The sequence below is a fragment of the Podarcis melisellensis genome (assembly GCF_964234715.1).
Source record: "Podarcis melisellensis genome assembly, chromosome: 6".
Lineage (NCBI taxonomy): Eukaryota > Metazoa > Chordata > Lepidosauria > Squamata > Lacertidae > Podarcis > Podarcis melisellensis.
Window position 1 is genome coordinate 75,078,378 of NC_138538.1, and position 14,251 is coordinate 75,092,628.

The 14,251-nt window shown below is 42.9% G+C and overlaps 1 long non-coding RNA gene across 1 annotated transcript in view; it reads left to right on the forward strand.

Annotated features, from left to right (window-relative positions):
• The window catches only part of LOC309372469, a 43,841-nt gene that overhangs the window by 6,730 nt on the left and 22,860 nt on the right, over positions 1-14,251 (forward strand). The window lies entirely within an intron of this gene.

Genomic DNA, 14,251 nt, shown 5'->3' on the forward strand with positions numbered 1-14,251 from the left:
ACTTAACCTGGCTCCAGCGGGTTCCCACCACCCGTGTCTGAAGCTGAGAAGACATGACCTTAGCCACAGACCATCTGTGTCCTGCAGCGTCTTGGGAAATGCTGCTTTGTGATGTGCTTTCTCTTAAAGCAGCTTCCACCCGGTTCAAAAACATAAGCCATGGTCCAGCTGGGTTGTTTACCTGTTAGAACGTCCGTTGCACATGTGCAAATTACGCATGCGCAGATGACAGTTTCGCCAAATAGGGGTTGGCAGGGCTGCGAGCATGGGGAAATAGATCAGGCAATGGTACGCCCAGCAGCCTAAAACACAACTTGAAACATGGCGGGGGAGATGGAAACTGCCTTGCTGCATTTCAAAGCCAGTTATGTGTACATGCCCTAAGGCATTAATGGAGAAGGAGGCTTTGGAAAAGTGATTTTAGGGAAGAGATGGCAGGGAGCCTTGCATGTTGTTCTGAAAGGGAGTTCTAGATGTTAGGGGCAGCAGCCAGAGACAATGGCTGAAATCTTTGAGGGCTTGAAGAAAAAGCTACAACAGGAAATCAACCACCCAAAACGTTAGGGTTGGGCATTGCTGAAATTCTTAACCTGCGGTGACAGTTTGACAATAGATAAAAGGCCGCCATTCTTTACACACCTACTTAGTAATAAGCCCCACCAAATTCAGGGAGCTTTCTTTGGAGTTTCCCCCCTGTAGGATTGTGCTGCAAAGGACAATGTTATTATTGTAGTAAATATGAAAAAGCTAGGGGCTAGGAGGAACTGCCTCAGGAATTCTGAGAAAGAAGCTTTCCCCTGCCAGCTTAAAAGGTGGCCAGAAAGCAAAGACATGGGCAGCAAGGGGGGACTCTAGAAAATAGCCACAAGTCAGGTTGTCACAAACTTGGAGGTAAATGGGAAAGCCTGTGTCCCATGTTCTTTGTGCAATGTGCATAAATGCAAGGCTCATGAGGAGTTGCCCATGAAAAGCCATCCCTTAGGGTCCTCCCAGCCCTCAGGAGTGACGTGGGGGTAGGCGGTTTGAGGGGTTGCAGCTAATGAGATATTCCCCACAGGTGGTGGGGTGGAAGTGGGTTCTGCTCATACACTGATGTGATTGCTCATACGGCACACCACCTCAATCTCTGAGCAGTGCGAGATTCCAGGGTTTCCAGGCGCTAACTCAGAGTTCCTGTTTCCTTTTGGAAAGACTGTGGTGCCTTTAGGGTATATGATTTATTTACACATATATACAACATGAGCCTACTATGGAGGGGTTCACAGCATTAGCACCCCAAGAGGGTCTTGTTTCTCCCATAGCCACAGTCTTGGATTCAAACATTGTGCTCTGCCTCTCTGGTTTTCCAGCCTGCAGCTTTACTTCTAGATCACACACAACACTTTCAAAAGTTCGGCTTTTGTCCTTCTTGCTGTCTGTGAGTGGAGGCTGCACCAATTTGCCGTCTCACACAGAGCCCCCTCTCCTTTGCTTTTTTAATGGCTCATCACCTTGTCTTTCCTTAATGGCCCATCACCCAAGCGATCGTTGTTGTTTGGTCATTTAGTCGTGTCCGACTCTTCGTGACCCCATGGACCAGAGCACGCCAGGCACTCCTGTCTTTCACTGCCTCCCGCAGTTCGGTCAAACCCAAACGATTACCTGAACACAATAAGCTAGCCTGCCTTGATTAGCTTCTAACACTTGCTGAGTTCAGGGATTAGGTGTCGGGCACCCAGTTTAACACCCCAAGCTTTCATTAGATTCCAACACTTTACTGGGTGCAGGAATTTATATTGGTTTGGCACCCGCAAACTCATAACAACACTTAGCATTTAAATTGCACTTTTTATGTGAACTTGTCACCTAATGTATTCCTCTTCGCTGTCTTTGTTTGCCAACATATATTTCAATGCCTCCTTTGTGTGGCTCTCCCACTCTGTCCTTGTGCTTTCTTCCAGCCCGCCCACCTCACATGAAACGAATTCTAAGCTTTGCTCTTCCTGCCTCCACCTCCCAGAAAAACACCACTTGTATAAGATTCAGTGCCACAGCACGGTCTTTTTTGTTGACAAGGGATTCTTAATGACAGAGCATCAGCTCTGCATTCAGAAGGTCCCAGACTAAATCCCTGACAGCTCCAAGTAGGGCTAGGAATTTCCCTGGCTAAAAACCCTGGGGAGTAATTGCCACCTCCAGGGGCGTAGCGTAGGTTGCCAGTGCCCAGGGCAGGGCAAGTGTTGTGTCTCTCTGGTGGACTGGGCAGCGTTCAGTCCCTTTGCCAGCTAGTGTCTAATCAAGGGAGTCTGTCGTTGCAAACTAGCCCTGAAATGGGAGCAGAGATAAGGCAGAGAAACGTGAAGCTTGGAGCACTGCTGTGTTGCCTCGCCCTCCTGTCCTTGCAGCGAGGTGCTCTAGACCAGGCACATGGCTCTGGCAGTGCTTTCCTGCCTTCCTCTTCCTCCTTCCCTCTTGACTGGCCCACTGGTGGGGTGCACACAGATGTTCCTTCACAGGCTAATAAGAGGAGGCACTTTTGCCCCAGCCCCGAATGGCCCTGTGCAATTAACCACTTCCTGGCAGAAATTCAGCAGATGTCACCATTTCTTGCCACATGCATATAGCAATGTGAATGGGTTCACATTTGAATTCTGTCTATCGTACAGCCTAGCACTTCTATTTTCACTTTTCCTTGAACCCGCTCAGTCCCTGCTTTGTGTAACATCATCCATACATCCTAGGCAGCTTCAATTGCAATCATCCCTGTGATCGTAAAAGCCAGGCGTAACCCCATAGGCTGTTGATGCAAATACAACTTGGTATAAATAAAAACAAATATTCAAGCCGCATTCAGTTCTGCTAGAAGGTTAAGTGTGATGAAATTGATTTCCCAGCTGACAACAACACAATGCCTCTCTTTGCAAAATGAGCATATGAAACACACACACAGCACCTGGAATTATCCAGCAGGGATTTCTGTTATTAGAACTGCCTAGTTGCTAATGTAAACAGGATGCTCAGGCTAGGCAGATGTCTGAGAAATGTGACTAAACCTAAGAAAACACAGCCATATCAATGAGATAAGAATTGTGTTGTTTTCTATAAATTAAAGTTTCAGTTGCTTGCAGTCGCTATTCTCAAAACAAAGTTTGTAGATGGGTGCTTTACTACAAGTAGCGAGATAGCAGCAGCAGCAGCAATCATTTGAAACAATAACAGAGCTAAGGCATTCATTGCTCAAAGTGTGCTGGGCCTGTGATTGCTGGAAAAAAAGAGCTGCCAGCCAGTTGCCCATTGCCAGGGCAGTGCGCTTGTTGCCTCCTCATCGTTGGATCCCACAGCAATGTTTGCGTAATGCAGAGGTTTTCAACCTTTTTGGCTCCACAGCTCCCTTGACCAACTACATTCTTTCTGCAGAACTCCTGTGGGGCTCAGGAGTTATGTCACCCCTTGTTTGCAGAGCTGGCAGCCTCTCACCCCTTTTCAAATACCCTCCCTTGTGGAGTGTTTCCCCAGCCTCCTCTCCTTGGGAGTTTTCTGGGCAGCCGCAGCTGCCACCCCCGGTCTCTGAGCTGCCTCCTCACACTGCCCCACAGGGGCTTGGGAAGCACCCCCTGGCCAGCCCCAGAGGCACCATTCGCCTGGGGAGCTTGTAGCCAGGGCTGCTGCAACAAACAGCTGTGCAAGCCTTTGGGAGGCAGAGATGTGAGGGGGCATCAGAGGAAGGGAGGGAAGGAAAGAAAGAGGGACAGAGGCAAGTGTTGCCCACAGCACCCCTGGCACCCCTCAGGTGCCATGGCACACTGGTTGAAAACCACTGGCATAATGGAATCATGTGGAAGAGGTGTGAGGTTCAAGGTGGTGTAGTGATGGTGTGGAATGTGCACACCATTGGTGGATCCCTTGTCAATCTGTTCAATCAGGATCATACAAATCATCCCAGAGATCTCTCTGCACCAATTCTACTGCCTGTTTCTACTTCCTCCAGTTAACACTACTACTGCATTAAAATAAATGTGGTTTGGATGCTTGCCAATGTTTACAATTTCCAAATAATCCAGGATTGCTCTTAAAATGAGCAACTTTTATGCAAGAAAGTTTCCTCCAGTTAAGAAGAAATGTCCTTTCTATGATTTAACTGGCACACTTGATAAAAGACCAAGAAGGACAGGAGAGACTCTGTAAATGCAGAAGATAGTATGAAAATTCAAAACTTTTTTTAAAAAGGAATGTACAGTATGTTGCAGTTAAAACATTCTCTTGATGGTAGTGCTGAATCATTAATACAATTTAGGATGCAATACTATTCCTATAGTCTCTAGTGCAGGCTTCCTCAAACTCGGCCCTCCAGATGTTTTGAGACTACAATTCCCATTATCCCTGACCACTGGTCCTGCTAGCTAGGGATCATGGGAGTTGTAGGCCAAAAACATCTGGAGGGCCGAGTTTGAGGAAGCCTGCTCTAATACATGGAATCTGGTATTTGTAAGAAGTGCAGTTACAGTTAATTTCACTAGTTGGTGCTAGTGATAATAGAGTTGTATATGAAGAACCAAATAGTTGCTCAAATAGTGTGGTAGGAGAGCTGGGGGTGGGGGGTGGGAATCACAACGAGCAACCAATGCATCCCTTTTGGTTTCATAAAGTACAGGGGTAAAGGTAAAGAGACCCCTGACCATTATGTCCAGTCGTGGCCAACTCTGGAGTTGCGGCACTCATCTCGCTTTATTGGCCGAGGGAGCCAGCGTACAGCTTTCGAATCATGTGGCCAGCATGACTAAGCCGCTTCTGGCAAACCAGAGCAGCGCATGGAAACGCCGTTTACATTCCCGCCGGAGCAGTACCTATTTATCTACTTGCACTTTGACGTGCTTTCGAACTGCTAGGTTGGCAGGAGCAGGGACTGAACAACGGGAGCTCACCCCCTCACGGGGATTCGAACCGCTAACCTTCTGATCGGCAAGTCCTAGGCTCTGTGGTTTAACCCACAGCGCCACCCGTGCCCCAAGTACAGGGGTAGACAAGTCTAAAAAGCCAGGGACAAAAAAATTTACAGCCCTCTAGTGGCTATGGTGGTTCCCACTAAAAAAGGTAAAGGGTCCCATGACTGTTAAATCCAGTTGCGAATGACTCTGGAGTTGGGGCACTCATCTCGCTTTAGTGGCCAAGGGAGCCAGCATTTGTCCACAGACAGCTTCCACTACACACACCCAGAATCTGCTCCGGAGTATCTCTACCTTCCAAAGCTGATTTTGAGAGGGCGCAGGGGGACTGGAGGCAACAGGAGAGGGCGAGGAAGTTCTGTTGTTCACAAGAAGTCCCTTGTAGCAGGAGAGCTGCAGTGTTGCATATGGACCTTAGTTTAGAATATACAGTGGTACCTTGGGTTACAGACGCTTCAGGTTACATACGCTTCAGGTTACAGACTCCGCTAACCCAGAAATAGTACCTTGGGTTAAGAACTTTGCTTCAGGATGAGAACAGAAATTGTGTGGCGGTGGTGCAGCAGCAGCGGGAGGCCCCATTAGCTAAAGTGGTACCTCAGGTTAAGAACAGTTTCAGGTTAAGAATGGACTTCCAGAACGAATTAAGTTCTTAACCTGAGGTACCACTTTAGCTAATGGGGCCTCCCGCTGCTGCTGCACCACCGCCACACAATTTCTGTGTGGAAATTTCTGTAAATGTCCCTTTTACTGTCAGTTTTCAGATTAAGAAGAAACTACGTCTCTCACCTATTGGGGCATTCATTCCAATCTCCATTACACAACAATTGCGTTTGTGACTGATTACCCTTGAGCAGTATAAACCTCTCGGTTACATTCTCCCTGATAGGATGACATATATCAGAATTTGCCTCAAACTCATCACTCTGAGGAAGCAACAATGTGGGGAAGCTCAAAAACAGAACTTCAAAGGCTCCCTCTGCAGATGGCACCCAAACAAAGGCCTCTTTCTGTGAAGTGAATTGGCCACTTTCGTTCTTATGCTCTGAAAGCATGGCATAGTCCTACATTCTAACATTACACTGAAATAATGTCTCACATTGTTCCTTTGGACTTTTTAGAAAAAGAAATATTAGCGAGCAATGGATGTTGATTAAATAACCAAAAGTATTTTGTGAAGGGCAGAGTTCGTTGCAGAATATATCAGTGCCTAAAATTTGGTGAATGTCAGCAGTCCCAGACATTGTTGTGAATGTCCCAAAACTCAGAGACACATTGGTGATCCTAAATGGGAAGAATAGAGTCTTGCACTACCTGAAGATGAAACTTTGTTCTCCTTAGGGAGCAATCCCTCAGACTCCTAGGTAAAGCTACCCAATTTTATTCTAATTACTTAAAAAATAAAATAGAACACACTATCTAAAATTAATCTCCATACCTTCTAATATAAAGCTTCTGTTTAATTTTGTTTTTCACCCAATGAGGTAGCGGTGTGTTTCACCTAAGGATGGAAATGGACTGTTGTAAAGGGTTAGGTTTTGTATTTCTGGAGATGGGGGAACTGCCATTGTTAGTTTGTTTTTCTTCCCACAATTGTTGCTTCCAGATTGTCAGCAATTCTAAATTTGCTTGAGGGGTGATTAGATGACTGTTGTATTAAGCAAATGTTATCCCACACTTTGCAATGCATTTTCCTATCAATTCCTGCATCACAAAACGTTTGTTGCTAAAAAGCAGCAAATCATCTTTAATTGTGGGGTCTTCATTTGCCAGTATAGTGACAGTCTGAAAGCATCTCCAGGCTTTGTGCATTCGTGTATAGTGTTTAACAAAACCTTATTTGAAGGTCCCCTATCTCCTCCAGCACTCTGTCATAAGATGAATGCAGGCAGATATGGTTACAGTACAGGTGATTTTTTTCTGTCTCTCCACCCCCTGCTTTGTTTACATCTAGCCTGATGAAGAATTAAGGAGAACTTGTACAGTACAATAATTTGTGACATTTTGGTTGTGCTAATAAAGGTATAGCCCTAATATGAATGTTGATCTTAGCCTGAAGGTGGTCGTCACTATTCACTGATGTCCAACAGATGAGAAAAATGTGAATTTCAAAACATTAACCAATTTTGATTTGGAATGTCAACATGAATGATTGAAGGACTTTTCAGTGTATGTCTTTCAACAAGAGGATATTTCAGTTTCAAGGGTATAGGAACAGGAATGTGAGTGGCAGGAATTACTTGCATTATCTGCTGTTGACATTCATTGTTGTAACATATTAATTAACCGTATTATGAAAGCATATAGACTACTTCATCAGGTCATCCATCTATTTTGGGGGAGGTTTTAGCTATCTAGGATTCTCCAGTGGTTATAAAATGTCTTCCGATAAGACATGCGTAGGAAAGAGGTTGCATGTGTTCCTTGACTTTCTGATTTGTTAAAAGTTACAGATGAATCTGTAAACCAAGAGGAGACATTTGGTCATGGAGACAGTTCTTTAATTTTTTTATAGACCTTCGCACTGAAGTGGGACAAGCTTTTCTCTCTTAAATCTCCCAATGAAGTCAAGTTTCTTGCACCAGGGTCTGTGTCTAGAAGAATGTTCTGCAATGTAGATGTAGCCTGAAAGGAGTATAGGAATATACTCCTCCCCTGTTGCCCTATCTGAACCCCTTTCTCTGCCTTATTTTGGCTGCTGCAGAGGCAGAATGGTTCTATCAGCATAACAGGAGAGTTCTGCCGGCACATCTGTCACGCCAGCATCTAATCTGGCGTTGAACCAGAGAGCACAGTAGGGCTCCTAGCATTTGGTAATAAGTTACATTGGGACTTAGAGTCGTAGAATTGTTGGAAGGGACCCTGTGGATCATCTAGTCCAGCCCTCTGCAATGCAGGAATATGCAGGTGTCCCATATGGGGATTGAACCTGTGACCTTGGCATGATTAGCACTATGCTCTAACCAACTGAGCTATCCAGAAGACCTTATTTCCAAGTATACAATAAGATAAGGACACATAGCTGCCAGCCTATGCACATTTACTTGGGAGTAAGTCCCAATGAAGTCAGTGGGACTTATTTCTAAGTAAACATGTATAGCAGATTGAGGAATCTGTGGCCCTACAGATATTGTGGGAGTCCAACCCATGATCATTGGCCGTGTAGCTAGGGCTGATACGAGTTGTAGTTCAGCAATATCTGGAAGGCTACAGGTTCCCCATCACCGGCATATAGGATCAGGCTGTTATTGGCACTTAGTCATGTCTGCATTATATATTATATGAATTTTTATGCATTTAGGTTTTTCCCTCCACTGCTGGCAGGAATTATTAGTTCAACATGACCCAACTGATACATAATCAAGGCTGTATTAGATGTACTACGGCATAACAGAAAGACAGGAGTGGTGTTTTAAATTATGCATTGAAGTATTTCTTAAGATGTAAATAAATCTCTAAATTTGCTTGGAATGGGGAATATTTTTCAGAATTCAGCCCTCACAGTATGAGTCACAAGTTGTTGGCATCTGAGTAGGTCTGATCTTTTGTTGGTTGGGAAGGACTTTTCAAGGTATGTCTTTCAACAAGAGGACATTTCAGTTACAAGGATATATCAGTGGGAAATGATAGCAGGAAGAACGGTTGTGTGTTCTTTTCTATTAATACTTAGTGCAATAGTCTCTGGGTTATAAAATTTAATGAATGGGCTAATTAGTGTTTGGTGCATATCAAGAGGATTTTTTGCTGAGCTGCATTGTCTGTGAGAGATTTAAAATGTGAGAAATTTAAAATGCTGCTTTAAGGAGTCTCAGCTAAGACATTTATTCTGCATTTGAAAATAAAATAGGCTATTTCATGCCTGTTAAAATAGCAAGTCCTAACTTGGTGCTTTATTATCTTATGTACACTGTGCTCTTTGGGAGGTTCTCTAGAGTATAGCAACAATTTTTATATGCAGTACCTTGTTCCTGCAAACACAAAAGTGTTGTGTTTTAGCATTTAAATACAACTTTTAATCATAAAAAATCACAAAATGATTTACTGTGATTGAAGGAGTGAGTGGGAAACTTAAAAAAAGAAATGTATGGATTAGGTAAAGGTAAAGGGACCCCTGACCGTTAAGTCCAGTCATGGACGACTCTGGGGTTGTGGCGCTCATCTCGCTTTATTGGCCAAAGGAGCCGGCATACAACTTCCGGGTCATGTGACCAGCATGACTAAGCTGCTTCTAGCCAACCAGAGCAGCACACAGAAACACCGTTTACCTTCCTACCAGAGCAGTACCTATTTATCTACTTGCACTTTGACATTCTTTCAAACTGCTAGGTGGGCAGGAGCTGGGATTGAGCAACGGAAGCTCACCCCGTCACAGGGATTCGAACCGCTGACCTTCTGATCGGCAAACCCTAGAAATGTATGGATTAGTTGACTTCATTTACTTACATTTAGATGTATATATTTAAACTTTCTCACAATAGAGTTGCAATGAAAAGAGTACGGAATGGGAGAACTGAACATACTAAAGCCCATAATTTGATATGGTTGGAAGATGATAGGAAGTGTTAATATGGACACTGGCATTATGAAGTGGTGCAATGTCTTTCCCCCCACTATTTTGACAGCATTATGGCTTAGATAAGTACCTCACATGATTCTGCTAACTAGAATCCCTTCTTGCCTTCGGCAACAGAAAGGAAGAAAACGTTGACGCAACATATAAATTATTGCATTCATGAATTATTTCCTTGTCATCTGGATTACTGTGTAGACAAAATTGAGATAGGGTTAGTAAATATGTATTACTAAAGGAAACAAACCACAGGAACAGGAATGAGCATGTAAGTTATTTCTTGCTAGTGTTGCATGATAAATGTAAGACCCAAAGAACACCTGAAACTGCTCTCCAAAGTCTTAAGCAAAGTTCTTTCCTGTCATCTACTGAATTCAGTGCAACTCTTGCACACAACTTGTTTTCTTCCATTCCCCAGTGAAGAGGGTTTTTTTAAAAATTATTATTATTATTATTATTATTATTATTATTATTATTATTATTATTATTACCAGAGGAAAGATTTTAATATTGAATCTGTGAGCTTGGATGGACTCTCTTAAAGGTATTGCTCTGTTCTTGCGCACATCATTGTTCTCTGAAAAATCAGTCCTTCACCACAGCACTAACCTTACTCCTCAAAGCACAGAGAATGGCAATGAATACTAGGTGCCACAAGAGGGGGCTGAAGTGCAGCATAGGCTTGAAGGAAGAAGGTTTATTAAGTGTATTCCCAGCAGAAACCTCACCTTTTGTCCTAGGGCTAGGATTGGCAAATATGGTCAGTGCTGGAGTACAAGTTTAGAAAGAGAAGCTGCTTCTAAATTGCATGGCTGTGTTACATTCAGATAACATCATTTGCATTTCATTTTCTTGAAGCTGGTAGATCATCTGGTGGCTATTTTGCACATTAATATACAGTAAATCATATGTAAACAGACCTACACCTTCTGTGGTAAGCGGTTCATGGGAAGTAAGGAAGTGGCTGAGTCAGAGTTAGTCAGCCACCCCATGCCATGCTCACTTTCCTGGGAAAAAGACCAACAATAGTTTAGGTTAGCTGTGGGGAACTTTGAAAGGTAGGGTTTAAAATGTGTGTGGGGAAAACAGTAGTAAGCTTTTTATATATATATATAATGATCATTAGTTTCCAAGCTATTTTTATTACTAGAAGACAAATCTCAGCACTGGCAAACCACCAGCTTTCAAAATCACCTTATTGTTCATAACAAGATTTTGACGATTGCACTTCAGCTGTGTCACTCAGTTTCTATTAAGCTAGGAAAATCCTCATCAGCTCCAATCATCTGGTGAGGGAAAGTCTGAACAAAGAAGCATCTAAAATGGTCAAGGGCATGAAGCGATCTTGTCCTATACATCCATCTTTGCACCATATTTTAGTTATTTGTTAAAAATGAAAATGCTTGGATCGCTTTTCTGTAGAAAATGTGCAGCATGGTGTACCGTGAAGCAGCAGAGAATATGAAAACTCTCATCCCACACATTATTTACTATAGTTTGTTATTATTATTTGTTTCATTTCTATAAAGTTTTATGTTTTTAAGGGGGAAAAATAGTTGGATTAGACTTCAGCTTTAAACTATAACAATAATTAAGGGGCTGTGTCCAATGTTAGTTCTTCTTAACCTCTGCTTAAAAACTGCCAACTAATTTTAATCCATTAATTTTAATGTACCTACTCTGAGTAAAACTAACATTGGACACAAACCAATGTCTTTTACACCACTTGTTTAAATCCTCCGCTTTAAAATGTTTTGTACTCATTGACAGTTACCCTGGATTTCCTTTGCCCTTCATCAACAAAAGACAAGCTGAACCCAAAGGCCAGAATACAGGCTATAAATCAGCCTTCCCCTGGTTCTCTCCAGATGTTGTCAAACTATAGCTACCATCATCCCACCCTAACCTTTGGCCATGCTGGCTACAGCTGATGTGAGTTAGATCTTTACAGAAGCAGATTTTAAAATTGTTTGTGTGTTTTCTGCCTGGGGTTCATTTGGTAACAAGGGTGTGATATAAATTAAACAAACAAACAAACAAACAAACAAACAAACATTTTGTTTCCTACAAATTGGGCAGCATTGCCTTACTGTTAATTTTAAGCTACAAAGGTTTACTTGTTATTGTGAACACAAAATTATAGACACCAGAAGAAGTCGGAATGTAAACAATGTATAATTTGACCCTCTATAAGAAGTCCTTAAAACGAAGTTGTGAGCAGACAAGATAACTATGTTATTGTGTGGCCAATATAAATACTGCAAATGAATAATTTTTTAAAGGAAATAAAATTGTACAGCAAATTGTGTGACACCCTAACCATTTGCTTTTGCTGAAGGCTGGTTGCTCTTTATGCTGAAATAGTTATCAGATTAGTGCTGCTTCCTAAATATGTCTAATCTCATTTGATTCAAGCAACCGGGAGTGAAAGACCAATCTAGCAAATGTACATTTCCTGGACAAGGCTTATTTAGCAATTTATCATGATAGCTTCACCATTTAATTAGCTAAGAGGAATGAGTGGGAACTGAAATGGGTGACAGAATCAGAAGTTCTTAAGTTTTGATCTGAAAAGCACCTGCTATGTTTCTATCTGCAGTACTGTCTATCTGCACAAACAGTAGGGATAGTTTGTGCACAGGGCTGACGTAAGACCCACAAAATGCCCCCTGCCAGGGAAGAATGAGTATGTGAAGATCTACATCAGGAACAAGGGTGGGAGGAGACAAGCAGTGTCTTCCGAGAGACGGTTTTAGAGGTAGCATTGGGAGGGCAGCTGCTGAGGCAGTGGCAGATCTAAAGATTTGCATTCCTTGGCAGATCTGCATTTCTTGGACGCCAGATCTGCTGCTCCTGTGGATCCTGCCACCTGAGGTGGTCACCTTGCCTTGCCTCATGGGTGGGCTGGCCCTGTTTGTGCATAACTATGCATGTCAACCATGTAAGAACAAGGGAATTTAGCGGCATTGCAAACATTATACAGAGACAAGTGTGGGTTTGCCACCAAGTAACCCAGTGCTCCTTGACAAGTGCACTTGTACGACACACGTATTTGCAAACACATGTTGTCACATTACCACTTAACAACTTTAGGTGTATCTTTAAGACGCTTTCCCAGCATGTGCCTAAGAAATCTACAATGCAATCTGATACATGCTTCCTCAGAAGCAAGCCCCATTGAGTTCAATGGGACTCACTGCCAGGGATAGAAAAGCTGTGGTATTCCAGATGTTATAGGACTACAGCTCCTATAACCCCTGACCATTTTCCATTCTGGCTGGGTCTGATGGGAGTCGGAGTCCAACAACATCTGGTGAGCCACTGGTTCCCCATCTTGACTGTGCACGATTGCAACCTTCATGCTCAAACTATGTGTACTAATTACAGTGTTGCTTCATCAAGAGATGGGCATTTCTTTTGTTCGGTCTTTCTCCTTGCTATGAAGTTACAAGAGCCACTGTGTACTTTCCTATGTATTTAGGAAAATTCCAGGAAGCATGAGATCATGGATAGCTTCTGAGATCTTTTCATAGTTCAGAGGAAACTAGCACTAGCAAGAACACTCCATGGAAAACATACTACCAGCTTGTAAAATGCAAGCCATTTGAAACAAAGCAGTTAGTTTGTCAAGATGACACCTTGCTTAGATTCAAGAGACAAGGTTAGTCCCTAGGCTCCTGGAATTTTGCATGGACCTTTCATACCGTATGGTGGTATTCCGGCTCCCTGACATATTTATCTTTTGGGGGGGATTTGATCTTTACTGAACATGGTGCGGTAGAGTTATATTGTACCATAACAGTAATTTGTAACTTTACAAATACAGTGGTACCTAAAGTTAAGAACGTTATTCGTTCCGGAGGTCCGTTCTTAACCTAAAACTGTTCTTAACCTGAGATACCACTTTAGCGAATGGGACCTCCAGCTGCTGCCGCGCGATTTCTGTTCTCGTCCTGAAGTAAAGTTCTTAACCCGAGGTACTACTTCTGGGGTAGCGGAGTCTGTAACCTGAAGCGTCTGTAACCTGAGGTACCACTGTACTCAAAGCAATGTATCAGTTGAAACTTCCAGACACCTGCTTTGCTGACTTGGTGTGGGGATCCTTGTAGGTTTTGCTTTTATTATGGCATCTTCAAGATAATACAAATGCAAACGTCTAAGACCATATGCACAGTGAGGTGGTATCACCACCCCAGTTATTTCCTTAACAATAGCAATTCATCTTAGGACAATAAAAGGTTTACAGCCTGCCTCCTAATTTTGAAATATTTTAGTCAGTATTTTATGAGGACCTCTCCTTGGTACCATCTTCTTATGCTTTGGAAACTTAATTTCTTTCTGCTTTTGCACTGGTCCTGGGCAGCTAAGTCCAGTTTCTGCTCAGTTGTTTCATCTCTAAGGAGGGAGAAAATGGAGCCTTTTCTGGTTCGAGCCTCTGGAGGCGGCATAACAATAGACAACACTTCATTGCTATCGTGAGTTAATAAAAACATTTTTGCTAGTTCTTTCTGCATTTTGCGTATTACAAAACAAGATGCTTTTTCCTTCATTGCTTTGGAAGCTGAATGTGCAAAGGATATGGGCTCAGATTTGACTCTAAGGCAACAGAGGACAGCACAGTCTTAGCAATTATACCAGAAGGGTCTGAAAAGCAGTAGGTCTCATACATGGCATTTGTATGTTCTGGCCTATAAGTGGGTTGCATCCTGTTATGGAAGGCTTGGAGGACATTTCCTCAAGATGACAGACAAGGACTCTT